This window comes from Acomys minous (assembly GCF_964271855.1).
Source record: "Acomys minous genome assembly, chromosome: 6".
Classification (NCBI taxonomy): Eukaryota; Metazoa; Chordata; class Mammalia; order Rodentia; family Muridae; genus Acomys; species Acomys minous.
In genome coordinates, this window is record NC_140487.1 from 83514932 (window position 1) to 83541467 (window position 26536).

A 26536-nucleotide genomic window follows, 5' to 3' on the forward strand; every position below is an offset into this window, starting at 1 on the left:
GAAGGTGAACTTTGGATTATCTTCCCTAGTTGGGCTATGACTCTGGTCTCTAACTTGCTGGTTTCCCCAGCCCCATCTCACTGCTCGCCATCACTCAAGCCTGCAACTACCATGATGGTGTTCCCAGACAGTCACACTCAGTGGGTTCTGTCATTCTTAAAGCTTGGGAAGACTGCCTCCAATAAGACTAATACTCATTCTTCCATTGTGAAACTGGCTCTATAGCCCTTACTAGTTCCCATCCCTTGGCTATCAGAGAGATCACTCTCAATCAGAAATCTAAGGCCATCAGAGGAGGTTTGGAATTCTGACAAAGAGGCTGGACTGGGCAGATGGACAATCTGAGTTTAAATCCTACCTCTGTCACTTCTGAGTTGTTTGCAGCCTTTAGCAAGTAGCTTAGCCTCTCTGCGACTCGAGTTTTCTCACTGATCAAGAAGCATGTTGCTCACAGTCTTAGAATGTTAGGCATTTACAACAACACATGGCTTATGGCTAATACTCAAAGATCCTTAGCTGCAGTAATGATGACTTTCTTAGTGAGCATGGCCACCCTGCTTTGCTCAGCTCCCCGCCCCACCCCACCCCCGTACTCACCATGCGGGATGACATTGACCGCCTGCATCCCTATGCCACATAGATTCCACTCAGGGGACTTCCTCTGCTCTTCCTTTTTTTCCTCATTTTTGTCTCCCTCCCATCTTTACTGCTCCCCACCGCCACTCGCACCATGTTGCTCAGAATGTATGGAAATAGATGGGGAAACAAGACAGATGTCAGAATGGCTCTTCGTTTTAAAGCAAGCGTGAAACCCAGCAGTAGCGCCGCCATACCCGCAGCTCACCCACCTCCCAAGAGCAAATTCTCCCACCCCCAAGTCCGGTGTAAAGCTACAAATGTTCTCCTGGGCTTCCTTGCCTTGGCTGCTCTTCAGCTTTCGTTTCAACAAATCAGACAGAGGGGGAGACAAAATAAAAATTGGATTTGAAAAGTCAGTGTTGTCCCTGACTAGAAAACGCCATTGGCTAACCGAGGCTAGGGCCCGGTGGTGGTGCCTGCTTCGCTCACCTGCCATTTTATTGAACTCTCAGAGACTGGCTATCAGAAGAGCCAATCAGCAACCTTCCCAGCTGAACTCTGGAGCAGCAGGGCCAGCACAGGCAAGGGGCCTGCCCCCTGCACACTGTAGCCACAGCTGGCTAATTGGGGGCACCGCATATCTGCAAGCAGGGACAGAGGTGAAGACGAGGAGGAAGCCAGGGACAAGGGTTGGGGAGTGGGGGTGGGGGTGGAAGAGCAAGTGCTTTTCTGAAAAGATCCTCTCCACTCCTGTCCTTCTGCCTGTTCAAGTGTGGGAGAGAAAGGGTTATACTGACTGGGCCAGGAAGAGGGGCCTCTGCTGGCAGCCCAGCCCCAGGTATCGCTCTTGAAGAGGAAAATTCTTTCTCTGGATTTGAGGTAGTCAGCACTGAGGCGGCTAAGCACAGATAAACGCCATGCAGTTGAGAAGCAACCATGCAGTTAGCAACATACCCATACATGTCAGGAAAAGTGGAGATGATCACATACTACCAAAACCACATGTATAGCTGGTACTTATTCTTGCTAAATGACAGGCAGGAAATACGTTCTAAGACAGTGTTTCTCAACCTGTGGGGTCGTGACCCCCGTTGAAGGTCAAAAGGCCTTTTCACAGAGCTAAGGTACGATCATTAGAAAACATAAATATTTGCATTACAATTCATAACTGTGGCAAGAGTACAGTGAAAAAGAAGCAACAAATTAATTTTATGGGTGGGGGCCACCAAAACATGAAGAACAGTATTAAAGGGTTGCAGCATTAGGAAGGTTGAGACCCACTGTTCTAAGACAATGAAATGAAGTTTAGGGAAGTTGGCCACAGTTACTCGCCACAGTGGTGAAACAGGAGAGCCCTAATTAACCAATAATGCTGAATGTTCTGGACTAAATTTATAGAGCACAGAAGCTAGGCTAAGACTGATATCTATGACCTATGAGCGATGCTAAGATTTCATCTGGAACGCCGTGGAGAACCACTGAAGTCTTCTGCAGATGATAGACACGTAAGCCCAAGAGGGTATTTAAAACCTGTCTGATGCAGTTGTCTTTGATCTTTTGATATAGGAAGACAGTGGTGTTCCTCTCAGTTGAGAAGGACCAAGGATTGAGTTGGTAATTGCCTGTGATGGGCTGACCATAGACAGAGCCAGCTAGCCACCTGTTAGTTCAAGGGCTCTCTCTTGCCTAGTAGCCACGCATGAGCACTCAAGTTTCTGACTAGAAGGGCAGGTATTATATGGCACCATGATGTTCTGCAATGATGCTACACATTGTATCCCATTGGGATGATGGTATATTCACTGGGATGCTTCTTAGCTCTCATGGCAGGATGTGTTCTCACTCCTTCCTATCAACAGATGCTTGGGAGTGAAAACACCACATGGGGAAGTCAGGAAAGCCAAGCTCAATCATAAGGATATCCTTTTGCTGGTTGCCTGAATCCTTTAAGGACATCAAGTGGACACACGTACGCCACATGTTTGCTCGTCTTGGGTCACTGGAGTAAGCTTTGGAGTCCCTGTCTCCTTGGAACTATTGTTCATTCAGAGAAAGAAGCTAGAGTGTGTAACCAACTTGCGTCACCGGAAATCAGCAATGACCTCAGTACTTTTCTGTGTGTGATGGTGTGATTATACCTTGTTTTCACATCATGATGGTTTTTACTTTTACTGACTTTGTTGTGTGCTTGTGTATGATCTCTTTCTGTGTGTCTCTGTCTCTCTGTGTGTATTTGTGTCTGTGTCTCTATCTCTGTGTCTCTTCTCTGGGTGTGTGTATGTGCATGTGCACATGTGTGCATATACACACATGTGTACATAATGCTCATGTGGAGTCAGAGAACAACTGCAGATGTTAGTCCTCACCTGATAACTATCCCAGGCTAGCCTCCATGACAGACTACAGAGATTCTCCCATCTGCCCCCTCCCAACTCACCATAGGAGAACAAAGATGAAAGACACCAACTATTGGACACAGTTTTACACATAACCTGGCACTTAAACTCAGTTGTTCACACTTTCAGGGAAATTGTTTTGCCCACTGCACAATCTCCCCAGCATCAAAGCTACTGTTTTGAGAAAATAGAGTGAGTTGGTGTTGCTGAAACACTAGGAAGCTACACACTGCATGCTTAGTGTTAATTACACTACAGCGTTTGGCTCCCTTTATTTCCTTTAAATCTATTTGACTCACCTTTTCTTCTGAAGTGCTATTCATCACTAGATGCAGCTTATTTCTTTGTCCATTAGAAAGTGTTGTGTCTAAGGCAACTGTTCTGTTTTAGCTCCAGGGAGTGGCATCTGAGGTAGGTGTGCTTTCCTGGGTAGGACTCTGGTCAGTTACTAGACTATTTTCTTGCTTTCAACACCATAAGGCCCAACTAGCCAGCTGTGACTTGGTGAAACTCCTTAGGAAGCTGCGCGGGAAGGGAGGGTGGCTCGAGGTCAGAAGAGCACAGCCACTGGGTTTTTGAGCAGGCGAAAAGTTGACTAGAAAATTGTGCCGTCAATATGATCAGACAGGCTAATGAAGGCCTGCAATCTGAAGGTGCCTGTCTATCTTACTCCTCTGCCTTCCCTGGACACAGACTATGCTGATCAGGGTGCCCCCAGCCGAGGCCAGGGCAAGCTGTGAAGGAGGCTCTATTTAAACATGGAGGGAATTTTCTTCACTTTGACCAAACGGTGACCCTTCGCCTTTGAAATATCTATGGACAAAGCACAAAGCACAGATACCAAAAGAACTAAAATAGAATTGGCCAGATCATGAAAGAGAAGAGAAAGTTTAAGTACTGTTAAAATATATCACGTGCATATGTAGAAATATTACAGTGAAACCTCTTGTTTCCTATAATCAGTATTGCCATCCAAAATGTATCATAGATGCTGGGCATGGTTGTGCACATCTTTTATTCCAGTTCTCAGGAGGCAGAGGCAGATGGATTCTGTGAGCTCAAGGCCAACCTAGTCTGTACAGTAAGTTCCAAGCCAGACAGTAGTACCTAGTACAATAGTGTATCGAAAAAAATGGACTAAAAAGGAACTGAGACTGGTAGAAAGAAGGAAGTTATGAGGAAAGGAAGCATCTCATGTATGTCCCCACAAGACAGGGTCAGCATCCACTCTTCCCTATACTCCTCATACAGCCATGCTTAGCAACATCAGCATCAATACTTACAGACAAGGAAGCAGGTTTACATAAGTACTTAGTAGCACTGCAGAGAAAAGCTCATGGTCTGTCAGAACACAGCCCAAGAATGGAATCACATAAGGAGAATTCTGAGGGGCTGTGAGAAAACTCCAGGAAAACAAGACGGGTCTTATAACCTCTTTTTCTTCAAAACATGGAATTGTTCTTGGACTTGTGTTTTCACGCGTTCCTCCCAGGTGCTGTGGATAGGAATGAGTTTTCTTCAGGTTACTTGTTATTGTTTGGTGAGGTCATCCAACTGAGTGTTTTAAACAATCCTTCATGTGCCTCTATGGAAAAACATGTTATTGCCACATGTGGCTTGTCCCTTTCATTGTATACTGCTAGAACTTGTGACAACTTTACTCGGGTTGACCTATCTTAACCCCCAAGGTATAAATTGTCTGATGCTTCCAACAAAGTTGAGTATTACATGAGACTGGCCCATCTCATTTTTTTTTTTTTTGCTCCACTCTCCTAGGTTTATGTCACCAATTAGAGCAACAAGCATGGGGCCATCTGCCTCCAAGCCTCACAATCTGCTTCTTTGCACCATACTGCTTCCGTATTGAAATGGAGACAACATTTAATTGTACCTCATGCTCTTGCAATGGGCAGCGTTGTGGATCCTGGGGGCCAGTGTTTGAGAGGACACTGGTAAGAAGTGATAAGCCTATGTCTTAGGAGGATAACACAGGCTTTAGACATTTTGCTCATAAAGACTGACCCTTGTGCTACTAAGAATCTTCAGAGATGGATACATCTGTCTGTCTGCATCAAGGCGATAAAGTCAGCAAGGCCTAATCCAGTTCCCCACTGACTACTGTGCTTTCCCACGTGCACTACCTCTGTGCTCTTTTCCATCCCAAACTCTCAGCTCACAAGACTGCTCGTTTATGCATCATGTGGTGGAACACACATGTGCGATTGCCTTGAGAACCCATTGGACTGTGGGTAATGGAGAGCCCAGTAGGTGCAGAGCCAGTGGGCTGGCCCAGCCAGTGTCCTTCCCCAAGTTCTTTCAGTTTAGTCACTTCTGTTACTAGTTGACTCAGTCAACTGAGATGTGTCATTCTTTTTCATTCTGAGATCGCTGAGGACTATGACACTAGCTTGAGGAAAATCATCGAAGTTTGTTGAACCATAGGGAACCTCAGAGAAGCCTTTTGATGCAAATCCAGCATTTTTACAGTGGACAACAATTAAATCCAAGTGAAAAAGGCAGTTGTCCTCGGCCATGAGGAATGTTAACACTTCTAATGGTCTTACCACCCATCCTACACTTAGGCATGTGGAAAACAGCCTTTCGGACACAGTTAATTTACCTACCTCTGCTGTCTTAGCCTATTAGAACCTAGGGGAAGCCTAAGTGATGTTTTCCCCTCATTGGCCCATCAGTAAGCCACATGAGAATGTGGGGGACACTTCCCCCTCACCTGCCTTCTCTTTCTCTGAGGTTTTTTTTTTTTTAATTCCAGTGGGCTTTTATTGAGATAAATTAACAAAAACAAATAGTCAAGATTTTACCAACCATCTTTTCTGAACCGTGTATAAACTTGGTAAGCCTCCGTCCATAGACATGTACATACAATGTAACACATCCCAACAAAAACACACCCCCCCCACTGGAACATTTGCCAATTAAAGCCAATTTTCCCTTTCCCCAAATGTTTTCAAAAATTTAAGTTCCCACTGTTCAAAGTAGAATTGGTCCCTTGTGGCTAGGGACATTAGAATTTTCTTATTTTTACTGAATAAAAATTTTAATTTTAATTTTCTAATTTGTTTTGTTTCAAAAAAAGAGAAGTGACTTTGTATTCTCCAGGCACCCCTCCCCAAGAACCACTGGTTAAAATACAGCAGTCTCTGAGGTCTTAAAAATGATTTTATGTGCATTGGTATAAGAGAGCAGGCTGAGCAAGGCATGGGGAACAAGTCAGTGAGCAGCATCCCTCCATGGTTTCTATTCCATTCAAGTCCCTTTCTTGACCGCCCCTCATGTCAGACTATGATCTGCTTGGGACTTGTGACATGACATAAACCCTTTCCTCCCCAAGTATGTATGTTTGTGCACCATGTGGATGCTTAATGCCCCCAGAAGAGGGTGCTGATGCTTGTAAACCTCCATATGGGTACCCAAAATTGAACCCAGGTCCTCTGCAAGAGCAATCAGTGCTCTTAATAGCTGACCCATCTCCAGTACTATGGCTTCTCTTTCAACCTCACAAACCCTGTTCCAGTTTTCTTGAGATGAAGCCAAGAAATTAATAGCAATGCTGGGCCATGTGAACAACAGTCGTTTTTATGGAGCACAGGGAAGAGGACGCAGCATTGTGGTTATTTGTGGAATGCCATCAGCCAACAATGTAAATTAAATTAATTAAAAAGCATTGTATATTTCTAGTTCCAGCATGGGATTCACTCCATGGCTGTGAAATTTTTGAATAATGGATAATAGTCATCTCTAATTTCTCAACATATGTTTTTTTTCACTTACACAGCTGTGAAAAAATATATTTATATTTTTGTTGATGCCTAATTTCCATCCTGAAAACAGAATTCCTATTAGCATTAAACTGCCAACAGGTGTCTTTTATTTAATTTCTTCTTCTTCTGGTGAGCTGGAATAATTCCCTCTTTGGCAGGAAGTCAGTATTTTTTTTCAATCACTTTTACATCCTTAAGAGTGCCTTTAGCATTATTTTCTACTTGATAAAACATATCCTCTCAAGGCTTCGTTATTTCCACCCTGGTGTTATCTGATTGAATATTTCAATCATGAAAAACTTGGCATATTTATTCCCCCTCTGCGACCACACAGAACTAAGGCATGGGGGATGTTGATGGTGTTTTAAAGGTTTTTCTCTGAGGGATACCCATGACTTTAAATGACCCAAGTGCATTCTAAGCCTGGATTCTTTTTCTCTTTGTAACTATTAATTAAAATGTTCTTTTAGATTCAAGGTAATCAAACCAAGTCCAACTGCTTCCTGCATTTCATTCAAGAAGGCCTTTATAGGAAGGAAACATTCCCATGAGATGCTGTTGGTTTCTTCAAAACTGTTTTTTTTCCTCCACCAACAAAAAAATAAAAAATAAAAAATAAAAAAGCCTCTTGGGCTGATGTGATGCCACTTCTGCTTGGCCGCCCTGATGCTAAGTTCTTCAGCTGAACTTCTTTGGGATTTAGCTCCAGGAGGGGCTTCTCCCTAGAAAAGCTTGCCTGATTTATTACCAAATGACGCCGTCCCACCTGTATTGTAGATAGTGTGGTTTTTCTGCCTAAAATTTCACATTATCTTTTAGACAGAAAACATAGAAAATCAGTAAAGAGTTGGAGTTCTTAAGCTAAATTTCTTGGACTCACAGGCCAGCTTTTTCATATACTTCATAATATTGAGTAAATTATATAACATCTCTCTGCCTTCTTTTTTCCGTTGTGAAACAGAAGAAATAATTATACTTTCTAGGTAAGTTATTTATGAGACCTCAATGAAACTTCAGTGTATGAAAATTCTAGTAGCTGGTGAGTAAGCAGCAAGCACATAGCTAATGATTGACACATCTTAGTTGTTATTAGCTGTATCACGCTTATCTGGAGTTTCCTTCCTCATCCAGACTATGAGTCTCCTAAGAGCTGGAATGTGGTTCTGCACTCATGCACCCCAGGTGCCTGGTACTGTTGCTGGCATATGCCCAGTGACTGGGAACAGATGTAGGTAGGATAAACAAATAAATCAATATAGACGGATGGACGATCTGGAAGTCAGCAAGCAAAGGTGGTTCCTATTTCTGTTATATGCAATGCAGTTGCCACCTTCCTTTGACATTTCTTACCTTATTTTGTGCCGAAGATCTGCTTTCTTTCCTCCCTGGTAACTCGCTACAACATGGGGTGAGTATTGGCTCCACAGATGCAAGAAGGTTGAGTCCAACACCCACACCCTGGTAGCCTGACTTCTTCGATTTGACGTCTCTTTACCGTTGCCAACATGCATATCCATTGATCAGATTTCTAGTATTCATCCCATGCAGGCGCCAGATGGGTCTGAATAGTTTCCGTAACAACCAATTTGCATTTGGACTCGGCTCCGAAATGCCTTCCCATTATAGCTTCCATTTGCCTTCCATGAGCTCCATCATTTCTCAGTCTTTTCTGAAGGCCACACCTCTGATTTTGGAAACTGGATCGATTTGATAAAACCGAGGCTGCCTGGAATTAGAACAAGGAATATTTTATTGCCAAATCATGACTTGCTTGTGTATTTCATCCTATACCATGTAACAAAATTTGTCACTATAATCTTCTTTTTCAGACACCCCCCTCCACCCACCCACCCTCTGCCCAGGGATAGATCCAAAACTGAATTTCCCCTTGCACTGATCCTAAGGCCTCATCTTAGGGTGGCGTTGCCTTGTAGGCACAGTTCTTAAGCCAAGATTTTCCTGTTAGTGTTGTTATGCTTATTTGAGACGCCTGTTAGGTTTCATGAACTTAAATGAAGAGTAAGTAATAAATTCATGGGAGAAATTGGGCTAGTATGTGATTAACATCATGGCTGATGCAGATGGGTGTACCGATGATGGAAACACGTGCTTGTATCGTGATGAAATGCAGATTAGAGGCCCTGGAGCCAACCCAAGGAAATCTGCCCAAAAACGGCTTCATCTCTGTCAGCTTTAATCTGATTAAAAGAGTTTGTGCTTTAATGTACCAAGAAAAATGACACTGCCTGATGTAACCAAGTGGCACTCTCACTTCCATCACGATGTTATGAAAATACTAGCTTTTCATTGTGATGCTTTGGGAAGTCTGTTGGACTCTAAATGTAGAGGATGTAGATTCAAGTTTGATGCCAGTTGCCAACTTACAGGATGCCATCCCAGCGGGGGCTTAGTTTCAACATCTGTAAAATCAATGTACTGGGCATCACTAATGATTTCCGATAGTTTTTTTCCCTTCATGGTACAACTGAAAAATGATATTCAGACACTCCCATGAGCAGCCTCAGGGTTATGCACAATTACCCCCATGCCGGTATAGATCTCTCCTTCCTTTCTGCTCAAATAAGCTTGTCAGGAAGCATATGAGTGAGGCTGACATTTCAAAATAGCATTGAATCCTGCTCTGCCTAATTTATTTAAAAGAGTACAAGGCAAATAATTTGGAATTTTGAGTTCATACTTAGCTTCAGAAGGTGATTTTGCTCTGTAATTCCCAAAAAGTGCATCTTGAAACAATGCTGTTCTTCCCCAGACTAAATGCAGTTTGCAGTCCTTTCTGGTGGCAGTGCTCTGTTTCTCTAAGAGCAAATCAAGAGACCAGAAGAGAAAGCCCATAACATGGAGTCTTTAGTTATTTGAAATGAAATAAGTAGGCAGGCACATGTGTAGGAAGGCCTCACGTTGGTGGAGTTTCTCGTTTCCCCTTGAGAAGAGGTGAAAGGCAACAGCTCCATGATTTGTATGCTAGAGCATGTGAGAAGATTCTCTTCCACAATGACGTAATATCACCACCATTAAAGGACAACATGGACTACTTTTTAAAAATTAAGCATAGTACTTGAATCAAAGCAGCACTGAGATGCACTTTGAAATGTCTTATTGTATACTATTTATCTGCATAAAACTAAGACAAACATTTGTATTATGATAGTTATCAAAATTCTGAGTGATAGAAGACAGGTTTAATAAAATAGCTACTAAGAGACCATTGGATATTAGTGTAAAATTTAAATATAAAAATGATTTGCATGGTTTTGCATTTGTAATAGTGTGCTAGTATAGAAACACCTGGATGAAATAAAAGTACGAATATTGAGTAGCTGAGAAACAGTTAAAGAAATGCTCAACATCTTTAGTCATCAGAGAAATGCAAATCAAAATGACTCTGAGATTCCATCTTACACCCATCAGAATGGCTAAGATCAAAAATTCAAGTGACAGCACACGCTGGCGAGGATGTGGAGAAAGAAGAACACTCCTTCATTGCTGGTGGGAATGCAAACTTGTACAATCACTTTGGAAATCTATCTGGTGCTATCTCAGAAAATTGGGGATAGGGCTTCCTCAAGCCCCAGCTATTCCACTCATTGGAATAGACCCAGAAGGTGCTCCACCACACAACAAGGACATATGCTCAACCATGTTTATAGCGGCCTCATTCATAGTAGCCAGAACCTAGAAATAGCCTAAATGTCCCTCAGTTGAAGAATGGATAAAGAAACTGTGGTACATTTACACTATGGAATATTACTCAGCTATTAAAAACAAGGAAACCCAGAAATTTGTAGACAAATGGATGGAACTAGAAATGATCATACTAAATGAGTCAACCCAGAAGCAGAAAGATTCACATGGTATATACTCACTTATAATTGGGCACTAGGCCAAAAGGCATGTCCCATGAATGTCTTCACTTACCAGGAGATTGGGATAGATGTGAGGACATCCTACTGGGACTCTAGGTAAGAGAAATATAGGAGGTGGAGAAATAGAAGGATCCAGAGGATCTTAGAAACCTACAAAAAGAACATCATGACAGATGGATTGGGGTCCAGGGGGCGGTCTGTTCAAACTAATGCACTAACCAAAGACAATACAAATAATAAACATTGAACCCCTACTCTGTTCTACCCAATGGACAGGACATGCTCCACAGTTATGTGGAGAGTGGGGACTGACTCTGACATGAACTCTGGTGCTCCATATTTGACCACCTCTCCTTGGTGGGGAGGCCGGGTGGCACTCAAAGAAAGAATAAGCAGACTACCAAGATGAGATTTGATTGCCTATGACAATATCCTGGGGCAGGAGGTCCTCCTTGGTCATAGACATAGGGGAGGGTAATAGAATGAAAGAGGAGGGAGGGAGGAACAGGAAGATACAAGTGATGGGATATCAATTGAGTTGTAATCTGAATAAATTAATTAAATAAGAATACAAGATGGTACAAGATGAAGCTCATGAGAAATAAGGGGAAATACAAGAATAATCACTGAAATAGTAAGTTGGAATGGTTGCAGGAAAAAAAAAAAAAAGGAGAACCGAATAACAGTTCCAAAGACTTGGTCATCTATGTTTTTTGCTTATACTGAGTGAAGTACTAGTTCTTATGGCAATGGTTCTTAACTTAGTAATGCTGCATTCCTCATGTTGTGGTGATCCCCAGATATAAAAATATTTTTCAACTTCATAACTGTAATGTTGCCATTGTTATGAATCACAGCATAGACATATGATACGCAGGATACCTGATATTTGACCACTGTGAAATGGTCATCCAACCCCCCCAAAGGGGTGGCAACCAACGAGTTGAGAACCACTGCCTTAGGCTAACTCATATGGGAGTGGAAACTATTGATAACACAATTTAATAGAAAAAAAACCCTACAAAACAAGAGTAAAACTTGCCCATAAGGTAGATAACAGTGAGTTATACACAATGGAATTATTTTTCTTATGGATTAAAAAATGTCAAAAAATGGATTATAAAATTAAATACATACTATTCCTGTGTGACATTGTTAACTAAGCCAAAACTTACCCTAGAATACCTTGGGTAATTAGAAACAGATAGAGACATACACCCAGGCTCTAGAGTATTTTCAAAGAGAAATGTGATGAAGAAATCAAATCCAGCATTACAAAAACACCCAAAGAAACAAACATATATAGTAATCAGTAGACACCAAGTAAGATTAAATATCCAAAACCTCTAAGTTATACAGTAGTTGGACAGGGCTATTAGAAAAAGATTGTGAATTAATAAAAATCACTACAGAGCAGTGGAATTTCTGCAGTGTAAAGTTGTGTGCTCATTAAGATAAAGTTAATGTGTATGTTAAGCTGTAATTTGGACATAGTAAAAAATATAACAAGAGACTATGTTTAAAAATCTAGAAGATACACACATAAATGAGGAAATAAAAATTTTTAAGAGAGAAAAGAGCCACGTGTAGTGGTGTATGTCTTTAATTCAAGCAGTGGGGAGGCAGAGGCAGGCAGATCTCTGTAAGTTTGAGGTCAGCCTACTCTATATAGTGAGTTACAGTATAGCCAGAGCTACATAGTGAGACTCTATCTTGAAAAACAACAATTACAACAAGCAACACAAAACAAAACAAAAAACTAACATTCTGTGTGATTTCATTTATATAATATTCTCAAAATGACAAAATTGTAAAAATGAAAACAGGTTACCATTCCCCAGAGATTAGGGAAGGAAACATGAAGTGGGTTAGAAGGGCATGACAATGTTTTTATGGTGGTTGAATGACTCATTTTCAATATTTATTAGAGCAGTTACTACATAAATGCATAGATAAAATAAAATAGCATAAGACTAATACACACACACACACACACACACACACACACACACACACACATATATATATATATATATACATTATATTAATGTCAACTTTATTTTTGGCGTCTTGCTATAGTTAGGTAGAATGTATTTATTGGAGAAAATTAGGTGAAAGTATTAGGTACTCCTCTGAACATCCAAAATGAAAAGTTTAAACTAAAAGTAAGAAAATAAAGGCAGACCTATAATCTAAGCAAATGTTTAAGATGATGCTAATAAGAAAAGGCAAATGACCTATGGAAAAATGGCAGGTTAACAACAACCATCATGAGTATGATAAAAATCAAGGTACAGAAAATTTGTATTCAGAGAGCGCTGAAAAGAAATTATTATCAAGCTTCCATTCTATACCCAGCTAAATTATCATCTAAATATGAACCAAACAGTTATTTGTAGAGAAAAAGAAGCAAAAGCTTCCTAAAACATTCAATTTCTTTCCTTTAAGGTATAACTTTGGAAATAAACCTTGAAATAGATATATGTAACAAAAAATAGAGAAAATATATTCATAAACATGCATAAATATCATCAAGATATAACAATATTATATATATTTATTTAAGCACAAAAAATGTATCCTATGTGTTGTGTGCTAAGGGCTGTTGTAAAGAGAATGCAGTGGTGTACTCTAGCTAGTGGGAGAGACCTATATTAAGAAAATAATTTTGAATTTAAAAACAAGATAGAAAACTGGCTAGAGTGGCTCATGCCTGTAATGCCTGTACTTGGGAGCTCAGGCAGGAGAATGGCTGTAATTCAAATGCCCACCAGACTACATAGCATGTTCCAGACCACTGAGCTATGATATAGAAGCTTGTCTAAAAATTAGAAAGGGATAAAGAAAGAAATGAAAGAAGGAAGGATGGAAGAGGGAAGAATGGAAGGGAGAAAGGTATATGGAACAAGGGAGGAAGAGATAAGGGGAAAAGGTGGGATAAAAAGTAGGTTAATCTAAGCTTTTTGCTTCACCTTTATCTCCTTAGGAATAAAGATACTTTTTTTTATTCCTATTAGTGTTGTATTTTAAGCCCAGTAGTCTTACTAAATACACAAAAATGTAGAGAGATGAAAAACTAGAGAAGATTTAATATACTGAAAGATGAAGGTAAGATGGTTGCCATACATCCCAACAATGACAAGCATGTGCTACGGAAGTTAGTCCACAGTGATTGGTTGTCACATACACAGGCTTGATGAGCCCAAACACGTCGATCATACATTAGGGAAAACCCTAAATATATGCTACATGAAAATAATTCCCTCAACCATGAAGACACTGAAAACTGGTAGTTAGAACAAAATGGCTGAATACATAGGTCTTCTGAAAACTCTCAAGCACACTTCTATGCCTAGAAGGATCTGAGACATGAGATGAAAGCAAGGCACCACCTACTTGCTTACCCCATCTCGGTTGTCTGAATACAGATGACTACCATGAGCAGACCTTAATAAAGGGCAATGGCTAACATAAAGAACAGACCGCTGTGGCCAGCTGCTTTAACATTTACTGCTGTTTCCACAGAGACACACCCAAAGCTCAGACCCTCCTTTTCCCGATCAACTGTATCTCCATCCACATGGAGACAGGTTATCGCATTGTATTAAACATATACTACTCTTCAAAAGATGTGTGTGTGGAAGTCTCTCTCTCTCCCTCCCTCCGTCCCTCCCTCTCTCTCTCTCTCTCTCTCTCCCTTTGTGTGTGTGTGTGTGTGTGTGTGTGTGTGTGTGAGAGAGAGAGAGAGAGAGAGAGAGAGAGAGAGAGAGAGAGAGAGAGAGAGAGAGAGAGAATGTAAATGGAGGTGGGTGGGAAAGGTGACCCTGCAATCAGATCAATCATTTATATCTTACTCTAGAAGTCAATGGGAAGACAAGTGTCAGATTGTGTTCACATTGTGTTTGTGACCAAGTCCAGCTCTCATTGGTCAAGTAAATCAGATCTTGTTCTCAGCTGCTGCACAAACTCTATACAAGGGCTGGAAAGATGGGTCTGCAGGTAAAGGCAGCTGCTGCCAAGCGTGATGGCCTCAGTTTGATGCTAGGACCTACGTGGTGAAAAAAAGAGAAGTGCTTTAAGCAAGGAAGTTATCCTCCAACTTTCATGGGTGCACTATTACACAAGTGCATGCATGTGCATGTGTACATAAATAAAACACACAGAGAAAATACACAAATATATCGTTGTAATTAGAACTTTGAAAAAATGCAATTTTTTATATTAATATGGAGACAAGGAAATGAAATTTTAGGAAGGATCAGAGCACATCAGTCACAACTGGTAGTCAGTTCAATAGAGTTCCCAGGAACATTTGCACAATGCCATCAGAGATGATTAATATTATCCCAGTTCCTGAGTACAGCTTCCTGTGTCAGATAGACAGAAAATTCCACGCTGATCATTATGGAACCAGAGTTTTCCTTACTTCCTTGAGTTGGTTCTTTTGCCACTGCACATCTTCATAAACTCATATCTTTAATTTTTTTAGACTGATCACATGATTTTATTGGTCTTTTGAACAAATGTATTCCTCTGGAGTGTATGAATTCAACCATGAGCATTAACACTGCATTCCAAGGAGGGATGTCAAGAGCTGGTTTGGTTGAAGGACAAAGCACAAGCTCTGATACTCTCTGTGTGATCGGGTTTTTACAAAACAGAAACATACAAACAAAACCCAAAAAAACAAAAAACAAAAGTGAACTCATAGTGTTCAATAAATAATCACAACTTTTATATAGCAACATCATACAGCTTCAACACACTACATTTGCATGCTATTAACTAATTAGTCCATAAGACCAAATAGGGGATAATGTGTCAAAATCCACTAGTTCAGAAGACCCTGTGCTGATCAGGATTGTTTCTTGTCTGAGCATGGTACCCATCATCTCACACTGCAAGGTTAGAGTAACCATTATTAAAACTGAATTACATCTTCATTTCCAACCTATGCTGTAATCTAGGTCACAAAGCAAAAGACCGTCAGTGGCCAGTGAGCAGGGCTAGCCAGGAGTGACACAAAGCAGCTGAGACTCCAGTCAAATGTAGAAGGCCTTTACGTGAGGGAACGGCTTCTGTTGAGAGTTAAAGCGCAGGATTTCTTCTTTAGTCTTGTAAGAACTTTCAATTTCTTCATAAAGCCAGAAGTCTGGTTTTCTGAGGATATATCAGACTTGTCAAAATTAATTAGAAATATTTTTTCTTAACTGTCTTCCATATGCAAAGCCTTACCATAGTTCTAATGATACAGACAGGACTAAAGCACGCTTCATAGTTTCAGGGAGCTCAGACTATGACAATGAGCAATAGGCATTTAAAAGGACAGTCTTTTGCTAAGTGTGATCATAGAGACAGATACGTACTAAAGGATACCAAGGAAGTTAGGATGATTTCTCTGATTTTTGGAGGGGGCAGAAATGGCTTAGATGTATTCATAGATCTCAGCCTGTAAAGATTACCAAGCATAAGCAAAGGCTGAAGATATAACTATTCTTACCACATACTGCAAAGAGAGAAGAAGGGAGGATGGGCTTAGTTGAAGGTGCGGCAGCTGGGGACTTGCTCGCGACAGTCCTTCAGCCAACTGAAGGGCTCTGCTCTGTACGAGGAGGAGGAAAATACTAGTGTTAGTTGTGGAAACTGTGTCAAAGTTAGTCTCAGCAAAAGTATTACTTTAAAAAGCTTGATGTGCACAGATGGGGAGATTAAGCATCAGGCCAGAAACCAACTGAGATATGAGGGTGGCCTGAGTTCAGAGAAAGAAAGAACAGATTAAAATGACAGTGGTGTCAGAGGGGTAGGGAAGAGAAAAGAGTCAACTTAAGAGAGGAATTAAGGCTGAAGAAGGGAGCAGAAACTCAGAGGGAGATGGGGGAGGGGGGAGGGTAGGGGAGGGGGAAGAGGGGGCTGGGGAGAAGGCTCAGTTGTTAAAGTGCCTACTATGCAAGCATGAAGATCTGCATTCAGATCCCAGCACACACATAAAAAGCCAGGAACAAAAGCTAGGCATGGCAATACATGCCTGTAACCCTAGCCCTAGCCATTGGCCAGTAAATGAGCCTCAAGGCTACTTAGAGAGATCCTGCCTAAGTGAATGAATGAATGAATGAATGAATGAATAAGTAAATAAATTAATAAATGTGAGGAACATACCCAGTGCCAATCTCTGGTCTCCAAACTCGTGTATGCATTCATGCACACACCCACACTTACAAGTACCTATACCACACCATCTATGCAAAATACATGTACATGCACATAAACACACACACACACACACACACACACATGAAAATAAGGAGAATTCACAAATGATGATTATGAAAATAACACTATTATATCCTTGTCATTATCTTTACATTAATATGGCTCTTTATCACTGCAACTCTGGATTGGTACTCTTTGATGGTTACTTAAAATCACTTCTATGAAACAACACTTTTGATTTTGTTTTGCCTCCTCCTCATCCACTGCCCCACCTTGAGACTATTGAGCCACCAGGAAGTTTGGGGGCATCTAGGTAGTTGTAAGATGAGTGACATTCAGCCCAATGTTATATGCCTGGAGGCAGATGCTGTTTTCTTGTGAAATTTCTTAGCTTCTGAACTTCTCAATTGCTTAACTGCAAAGGAAGAATGGAATTAAGAGCCAGAATTTTCTTTAAGATGTTTTGAAATGTTGATGAGTTACTTGTAATTAATTACTGTCAAGAAATAGAAGGGCTGGGTGGATGGCACAGCAGTTAGGAGCACTTCTTGTTCTTCCAGAGAACCAGAGGTCACCTCCTAGCACAACTGCCTGTAACTCCAGCCCCAGAGGATCCAATGCCCTCTTCTGGCCCCTATGCGCACCCACACATGTGGTATATACTTGCCCTGATGCACAAGCATGCACATAGATGAATTTTAAAATAAATAAAAATAAAGGAATACAAAAAGTACTCAATGACTTTCAACCGATGCTGTTGTCAAGGCTATTGAGTCATGGTCAGGCTCCCCAGATACCTGTGGCTGGGGGTGTCCTGTGATGATGCATGAGCTCACCCATCCAGAACCTCACTATCTCACTTAGTCAGTCACTTATCCGTCCACCCATCCATTCATTTACCCACTCAACAACTGCTGTGGTTGATCACTAGGTTCTAAGTTAGACACAGGGAACTCTCAGAGGATATGGGCTACCGGAAACATATAAAAACATAGCAATTATAATAATTTAGTGTGAGTGGCTCCCGGAGCACCCAACCAAAGAAAAGAAGAAGGAAATCAATAGAGAGCAGAAAAGGGCACTTTGTTTTCTTTGGGGGGAGGAGTCACTTGAAATGGGTCATTAAAATATAGAAATATTTGTTTAAAAAAATAGGGGTATCATACTCAACATACCAAAACCTGGACTGGGCCTGGTGGCACAGACCTTTAATCCCAGCACTAGGGAGGAAGAAATCAGATCTCTGTGAGTTCAAGGCCAGTCTGGTGTGCATCTACATAGTGACTTCCAGTACAACCAAGGCTATGAGGAGAGATGCTGTCTCTAAAAACCCAAAGGCATGCATAAAATAGCAAGACCTGTGTACGTATTCAAAGGCACTAACAAAGAAAGTGGTTGGAACAACGGCCTGTGGGTGCACAGGTTAGGAAGGAGCATGCACTTGGAGTGTGTAAAGGTAGAGCGAGGAATCCATGGGCTTTGATTCTAACACCAAGCAGTTTGGGGTCTTTCTTGTGGCCATGAAGGAAGCCTGGAGACATTTACACAATGTGCTGAAATGTAAATTTTTGGAAGAATCTTCCCTGGTAACACTGCAGGCAATCAAGAGGTGGGAAAGGCACAGGCTGATAATGGCAGCACCTGGGCAATGAATGCCTCTCAGCTTATCACTCTCTAGGTATGTGTGTCTGTAGAGTCTATAAAAAAATGAAGGTATTTCTACTCTTCTTCCGAACCTTTAACTTCTGCAAGTCTGTATTATCTTAGGTCTGGAGATGTTAATGACTTTGACTAATTGTCAACACTGGCAATTACAATGACTGATACCTTATCATCTCTCACAGTGAGCAATGCTAATTAAAATTGATTGTACAACAGCTTTCCTAGCGATTGTCTTGCTCCCCCCCCCACCCCGTCCCCACTTCCACTAGTTTTGTTTAAGACATGACTTTATTGTGCTGACTTGGTGAACTACACACGCAGGCTGATTATCCCGACTCTTATTTCCTAGTGCCACTTGTGAAACACATTAGCGACAATTATGAAGTGTCAGAAAAGAAGCAAGAGTGACTGAACTTGTGGTGTTAGAAATATCCCAAATTTTGGTTGATGATTGATTGATTGAGTCATTCATTCATTCACTCACTCACTCACTTATTCATCTGACAGACTTTAGCAGACATCGGTTCTATGCTAGGAACTGTGTTAGGGGGAGGCAAATGAGCCAGATGTGCTAGAAAGAACCCAGTGAGAATAGCACACTTAGAGATAAATATGTACCCTGTGTGTGTGTCGAAGCGGACAGAATGTGAGTTCTGCCTTGGGAGTACAAAAATATTAACAATTTTTCGATGTGGACTTCAAACCTTGGATAGTAAGTTTTTTTTTCCTTTGACTTTCTCTACTGCTACCTGTCCTTATCTAGTGAATGTATATAAATTATATAGGCACAGAAGTTTTAGAATCCAAATCAGAAATCAGACCCTGACAGAAAGAGAATCCACATCACTTGGTGGCATGAAGTATGTAAATTCCCAAGTTAAAAGGGCTGAATCTCAGGCTCCAGGAAGGTGCCTGGGACGTGCTCCGGGGTGGCATGCCTACAGGAGGATGACAAGCAGCAGAGCCATGACAGCAGTGTGGTTACATAGTGATTGAACATCACCAGCTATTCTGCACTGGACCACTCTGTAGGGCTGTGGTATTTGCGTTGTCCTCTGCACTGGGACAGTTTAACCGTGTCCTTCTTGGGGCTCAGTCATTGGCACCGAGAGCTGTTTTGCTCAATGTTAAGCCTCTGCTTGGAGAGGCAGCTTGTCTTCATGAATGTCATAGACTCTCTTGAAGTCTCTCTCATCTCTCTTTGAAAAGGGTCATCCCAACTCCAAAGCCCCCACAGACCCGCTGATGCATCTTTCCAACTATGTGTCACACCTCAGTTCCTCCCTCTGCTGGGCCGTGCTTTCCACAGCCTTCACAGAGAAGTCTTTGGTTAACGTCATGCCTAAGTTTCAACCACAAGGCTGTTCCCCAGAAAGCTGAGTCTCAAGGAAACATCTACTATGTGCTAGTTTGGAGGACCTAACTATACAACAACCTCATGCACATTAAAGTTTAGTGGAAGTGAAAGATTCTGGATGCAATACAGGACCTTAGGAAACCCATGGAAAAAAAGGAATAGATGAAGAAGACTTCTAAGTACATTCTATTTAGTCATGCACATAAAACAATTAGGTATTAGACATTAGGGTTCTCTGATTTCATAGACAGAGAAGGGAGGACCATTAAAGACTACAGAAAACCTCTTTTCCTCAGACAGCTTAGCACTAGGGTACCATTTGCCTTTTTAGAAAAAGGTGATTCATAACCTCCCACAGCGCTATATTCCAAGATAGTTTTTCTTATGGGAAAATCCTTTCCTGTATTTTGCAAAGACATTTTCTCAGGTCCTGTCCTCCACAGTGATACAGAAGGAATTGTCTCCCTTTTGAAGAATGCTAGGCTTTTCATTTATTTGAAGATAAACATAATTTATGTGTCAAATTGTTTTTTAATTGAGGAGATAATGAAAATTTGTGCATTAACTGGATTGTTGTTGATATCAAATAATCTCTTAGTTGTAATAATAGTTTTAGTTTATATTACCCTTAAAAGGGATCGTTGTATTTTCCACATAAAAATTGAGCTATTTGGGGATGAAGTGCTAATATGTGTTGGATTAACTCATGATAATGTGGAGGGGAGAAATAAGTAGGAACATAAATTTTAAAAAAGATTGGTCATAAGTTATTGTGGAAGCTGGATAATGGTAGCCACTTTTCTGACACACATCAACATGCTTCAGGCTGGTAGGTGTTATAGGGTAACTGTGCAGTAGACAGCCAGGATATACTGGCTCTTTGAGTTCTGTTTGGTTTTTGTTTTAGTTCTTTTTTTTTTAATCAAGTTAGAGTTGCCTGAGAAGACAAACCTCAGCTGAGAACATGCCTTGATCAGCTTATCTGTAGGTAACCCTGTGGGTAATTTTCTTGATTGATGACTGATGATTGGTAAGAAAGGGCACAGCGCATTGTAGGCAGAGCCCCTCAGTGGTCCTGAGTGCATAAGAAAGCAGGCTGATGGGTTTACTCCTGGCAACACCCAGCCTACCTCAAAGAAGGTAATGAACATCAGAGAACCTCCTTATGGAGATGGCTTCAAATGTGGCAGACAAGCCACTGGGAAAAACGTCCTCTTTTCGGCTACAGACAGAATTCTGCCTAAAAATAGACAAGCTTGGATGCAGGCAGAATCAATGGCCAAACTCTGCCAAGACAGGCTAAGCAAGTCCTCAATAGTTCCTGCCTTACAAATATGTCTCTCAGATATATTGGGCCAGAAGGCTGAGCATGATGCTCCAATGTTTTAGACAATTTTGGGTGACCGTTCAGGCAGCAAACTGTCTCTGTCAGCTTTTTCATTTTGGAAGCTGCTAATCTTCTCTTCCTGTTTCCTCAGGTAACTAATTTTATTACTTCTCAAGCCTCTGATGGGGTTGAAGACCAGATAGTTTAGTTTTACAATTAAGCCTAGTTGTTTATGGGTTAAAATTTTTAAGGTCTAGATAGATGTTTTAAGTTGAGAGAGATGAGATATGATAGGTATTGATTTACATTCAGAATTTTAGACTCACCAAGATAGGAAAAATGGTTTCTTCCAGGTTTCAAAATACAAATAGCCAAAACATTATGAATGTAACATAAAATAATTCCTGATTGTTTCATGGCTCTTCTTGCTGTATGTAGTTTATTGTATATATGTATAATAATATAAATGTATATGTAAAAATATTTTTAAAGAAAGGAAGAAAGAAAGAAAGAAAGAAAGAAAGAAAGAAAGCAGGCTGAGCAAGCCATTAGGAGCAAGTCAGCAAGCCCTGTTCATCCATGATCTATTCTTTAGTTCCTGCCTTGAGTTTCTGGCGTGCCATCCACAGCAGACTGTGTAAGTCTTCTTAAGTTGTTTTTTTCACAGCAATAGGAAGCCGAGTAGGGCATGGGGTGAATGCCTGGCTGCTGTTTACTCCTCTGGGATAGCTCTACTGTCCCTTTAATTCTAAATACTTCTGATTGACTTCCCACATCACACTCTCACAGCACACTCACTTTCTCAGGTATGAAAACTTTGAGGAGCTGAACAGTGTGGCACACTCTCTTCACGCATCAGCAATAAGTCCTCCACCCACTTTGTGTCTCAGGGACTTTCCAGAAAGTTCTCCATTGCTGAAGAGTACCTTCTTGTTTTGATAAGTTCTGGGTTTCTGCCTTTTGGTTTTTCCATCGGGTTTTCACCTGGGTGCCCAAGAGTGCCTTTTTTGACCTGATGACACTGGTAATTTATTTGCATGTTTGTTCTAACAAAGACCTCTGCTTACTGTAACCTCTTGCTGAGTTCCTTCAGTCAACACTGCTGAAATCAGTGAACGTACATTGCAATGTGTTCAGTCCCAAAAGGAGATGTTGAAGTAACTTAAAATATGCCTGTTTGGGGTCTAGGGTGTTGCGGATGTAATTAAGATGAGGCAATACTGATATAAGACATTTCCCGAATCCAAATGGCCAGAAGATTGCATTCATCTGAAAACACAGGAAGAATGCTGTGTGGTGATAAAGGTAGACAGTGCCCACATAGCTGCAGGCCAAGAACTGCCAAAGTATCAGGAAGCTAGGAAGAGTTAAGGAAGGACTCTATCTCTCAAGTTTCCAAGGTTTCTGGTGACATCTTTATTTCAAACTTCTATATTATAGAAAATGATAAAACAAACATGTCTTGTTTTAAACCATCCTGTTTGTAGGGTTTGTGTGATAGTCAGAATTGATACAAACAAAAGAAGGTGAAAATTAGAGCTTGGTAGACATTCACTGAAGAAAACCCTGCAGAAATACCCATATTGCAATGAAAGCCACAATGACAGCAATATGGAAATTACTTCTGAAAGGAGAACACAAGCCAAGGAATGCTGGCAAAACGGAAAGACACCAGAAAAGTAAAAAACGCAGGTCCTCCCCGGATCCTCCAGAAATAAATTAGTCTTCTAGATGATCTGATGTTTAGCTCAGTTGTAGCATATTTACAGAATTGTAGTATAATAAATTTTGTATTGTTTTAAGCCAGTAAATTTGTGAAATTGTATTACAGCATCCACATGAAGCGAACGTATTGTCCCACCCTCTAAAAATTCAGGCTCACCACTAACATATAGGGACTGAGAATGTGGCTCCACGCTGAAATGCTTGCCCAGCATGCACTTGGCCCTGAATTTGATGCCCAGCTCTGCAAGAAAAGGAGGTTGAAGAAACAGCACCTGATCCAGGAAAGAACAACTGCTGAACTCCCTCAGAATTCCCTTTGCTGTTACGAACACTGATCTAAATTCATAGGCGACAGTTATTTTTGTAATTGGCCCCTACACCAGTTTCTCATGCTGAACTGTAGAAGAACCAAAGCCTGTAAATCTGCATGAAAAGATGGAAGTTACCTTGCCTCCACCTTCCCCACAGCACAGTTGTGCCCTCAAAGCAACAAGACAGGAGTCTCCATTTCACCACTACAAGTTGTGGGACCTGGAGTGAGCTGTTTGAAACCATAAGCTCCAACTTCACTCGTAAGCTAAAGCTGGCAATGGTGTCACACGATGGCGTGGGGTGACCATGCCATCTGAGTTAGATGATAGTTAGCACAGTCCTGGCCATCGACAACTCAGAACGCAAAGAGGCAAGCTGGTGCTGATGTCGACTTTACCCTAGAAACACGGCACTCCCTAATACCAGTCCTATAACCTTAAGCCAAGAAGGATGACTCCCTTTCGCTTTGTTTAAGTATAGTATTAGATATTCACTGTTGGAAATTCTAAAAAGTTACACATACATGCATGCATGTGAGTACTAAATTCATGTGTTGCCCATAAATCAAAAGCATGACTAGCACAGCACAAGGAGAAGTTTAAATAACCAAAAATGTGAACTTGAGCACAAATTCAGTAGCTGGTATTTGGCACTGGCCCTCCTCCGCCATCTCATCTCTGCCCCCTGTTTGCAGACTGGAACAGTGCTCTTAGAGGCTTGAAGATGGCGAGGGACCTCCTCCGTGCATCTGTCTTCAGCCTGCTTTCTAGCCTGAGGCTTATTCCACAGTCCTTGATGCTCTTGGCTCTCATCTGACTACTCTTTATCTACCCAATGGTAATTTGTCTGATTTCAACTCAAGAAGGAGAAGCTTGGTTTCCTTGCTTCCCTCTCAGCAGCTTGTCTCTGAATGTCACGCCTAACAGAATATGTACCTGAGGTTAGGTGGAGAAGCTGTGGCGTCTCATTCAGGCTGGAGCTAGATTCCAAATCTAATGTCAGCTACCTCAGAGCTCTGAGACTCGGAACGAGAGGCTTAACTATGAACAATGTTCTGTGAACAACGTGGGGGAGGATCCAGGTGCATCCTAAAGGAGATATATAGAACACATTGACAAAATGCCCAGCATTAGAATCTAATAACGGTATTGATCATACTAACATTATTAGTGCTTTATTGCTTCTGTTTTCCATCCAAACGGTATCCTCCTGCCTCCCTCAGGTCTGTTTCCCAGCCCGATGCCTGAGGATCCATCTCCAGGGCCCATTCCTCTATTATATTGAGCTACAACCTCTACAATATTAAACAGGCAACTGGCTCCTGATTTTCCATCATGTTAGTTACTGAATCAGGCACAGAATGCCCCTTAATAGGGCATCAATTAATAAAAGCTAAGCCACCCCCTGCCTGGCAAAGAGGATGGGAGCTTGTTAAGACAATGTCTCCATGGTACTCAGGAGCCCCTTGAAAGACATCCGTTATGTAAACAGAGGGATTTGATTTTTCATGTTGTTTGTATGGGTTCTTAATGCGCATTCCCGGGATTGTATTAGATAGGTCCTCTGCAGCACCTATGTGGGGTTTTGTGAAAGCTGCTACATGCCCAGTGGAGGTAAATGCTGCTGCTGGGTGTCTCTGCTTCCTAGTACAGTCCTTCCCCCACTCCCTCCCACCCTCCCGCCCTCCCTCTTTGTTTGGGGCCTTGGGCCCTCCCCCTTCAAGCCTCCGAATCCATTGATCTTGGCTTTTGCGTGCAGCTAAGACTCACAGGGAAACTTTCTGAAGATCTAGATGAAGACTCCATTCTGAACCAGTGAGGTACAAGTCTGTGCACTGAGGCCCCTAGTTCAATGTTTCCTAAGCATTTCCAGATGGTTCCCATGTGCAACCAAGGCTAAGAACTACTAAACTCACCTGACTGTGGTATATCGTACAGATCCCAATCATGTGACCTGGTAAACAGACAAGTTAGTGTGTGAGAGAGAGAGAGAGAGAGAGAGTGTGTGTGTGTGTGTGTGTGTGTGTGTGTGTGTGTTATTTTTTTTAATCTCCATTCAACCAAAAGCTGCTCTATGACCCATTTGTCTCTTATTCTCTGCTGTCAAGGAATAATAGGCTATGGAAAAGAACGGGCCTTCAATCCATATTTGTCAGTGGAAAGCACACCTTCTCCACCCCCAGGAGACTACCCTGGCTCCTAGAATTATTCAGAATTCCTATTAATTCTATCCACTGATTGTTCATTCTCTCAATGAACACTGATTTTGTTGCTGTCGGACAGGGACAGCAGATCAGTGCTCCTGTCACCCATAGGGTCAAGCCAGCCATGGCCATCCAGAAGACCTGGGGGGCAGGGACGGAGAGGAAAGAGTCAAGGCCTGCCATGCAGAGCCAAGTTCAAACAAGTCTCAAACACTCCGTGCTCTTCCTGTCACCCAGGTAGCCTTTCTCAGTGGTTGGGATAAAGGGAAGGATGATGTTCAGTACTCGGGTGCTCTGGGCCACTGTGGGACATGACGTAATTATGGGGATGCACCTCCAGCCTGGTCAGCTGGCATGGCCAGAGCAAAGCACCATAGAAGGAACAGCTAAACGTTAGCATCTGTTCTGCTCACCTTTCTGGAAGCTAGAAAACGCACATTCACAGTGAGTTTATCCTAAGACCTCCCTTCGTGACTTTCATGACTGCCTTCTGGCTGTGCCCCAATATGGTGGAGACAAAGAAAGTGAGATGTTTATAGTGTGTCTTTTTTTTTAATGTTTTTACTTACTTTTTGAAAATATTATAGAATATATTTTGATTATATTCATTCACTTCCTCCAACTCCTCCTAGATCCTCTCTAATCTCTATACCCATCCAACTTCATGTCTTTGATCTCTTAAAGACAAACAACACACACGCACACACACGCACACACATGCACACACATGCACACATACACATGCACACATACACATGCACACACATGCACACATACACATGCACACACATGCACACATGCAAACACACATATACACACATGCACACACATGCACACACACACGCACACACACATACATACACATGTACACATACGCACACATACACACACATGCACACACACACACGCGCGCGCGCGCGCGCGCGCATGCACACACACAAACACACACACACACACACACACACACACACACACACACACACAAATGTAGCATCCCATTTTGCTATCCAACTACTTCTGAGTGTGCGCCTGCCATGGAGTACGGGTGCTACACTGTCACTCCATTGGAGAAAACTGACTTTCCCTCTCTCTGCTGCTA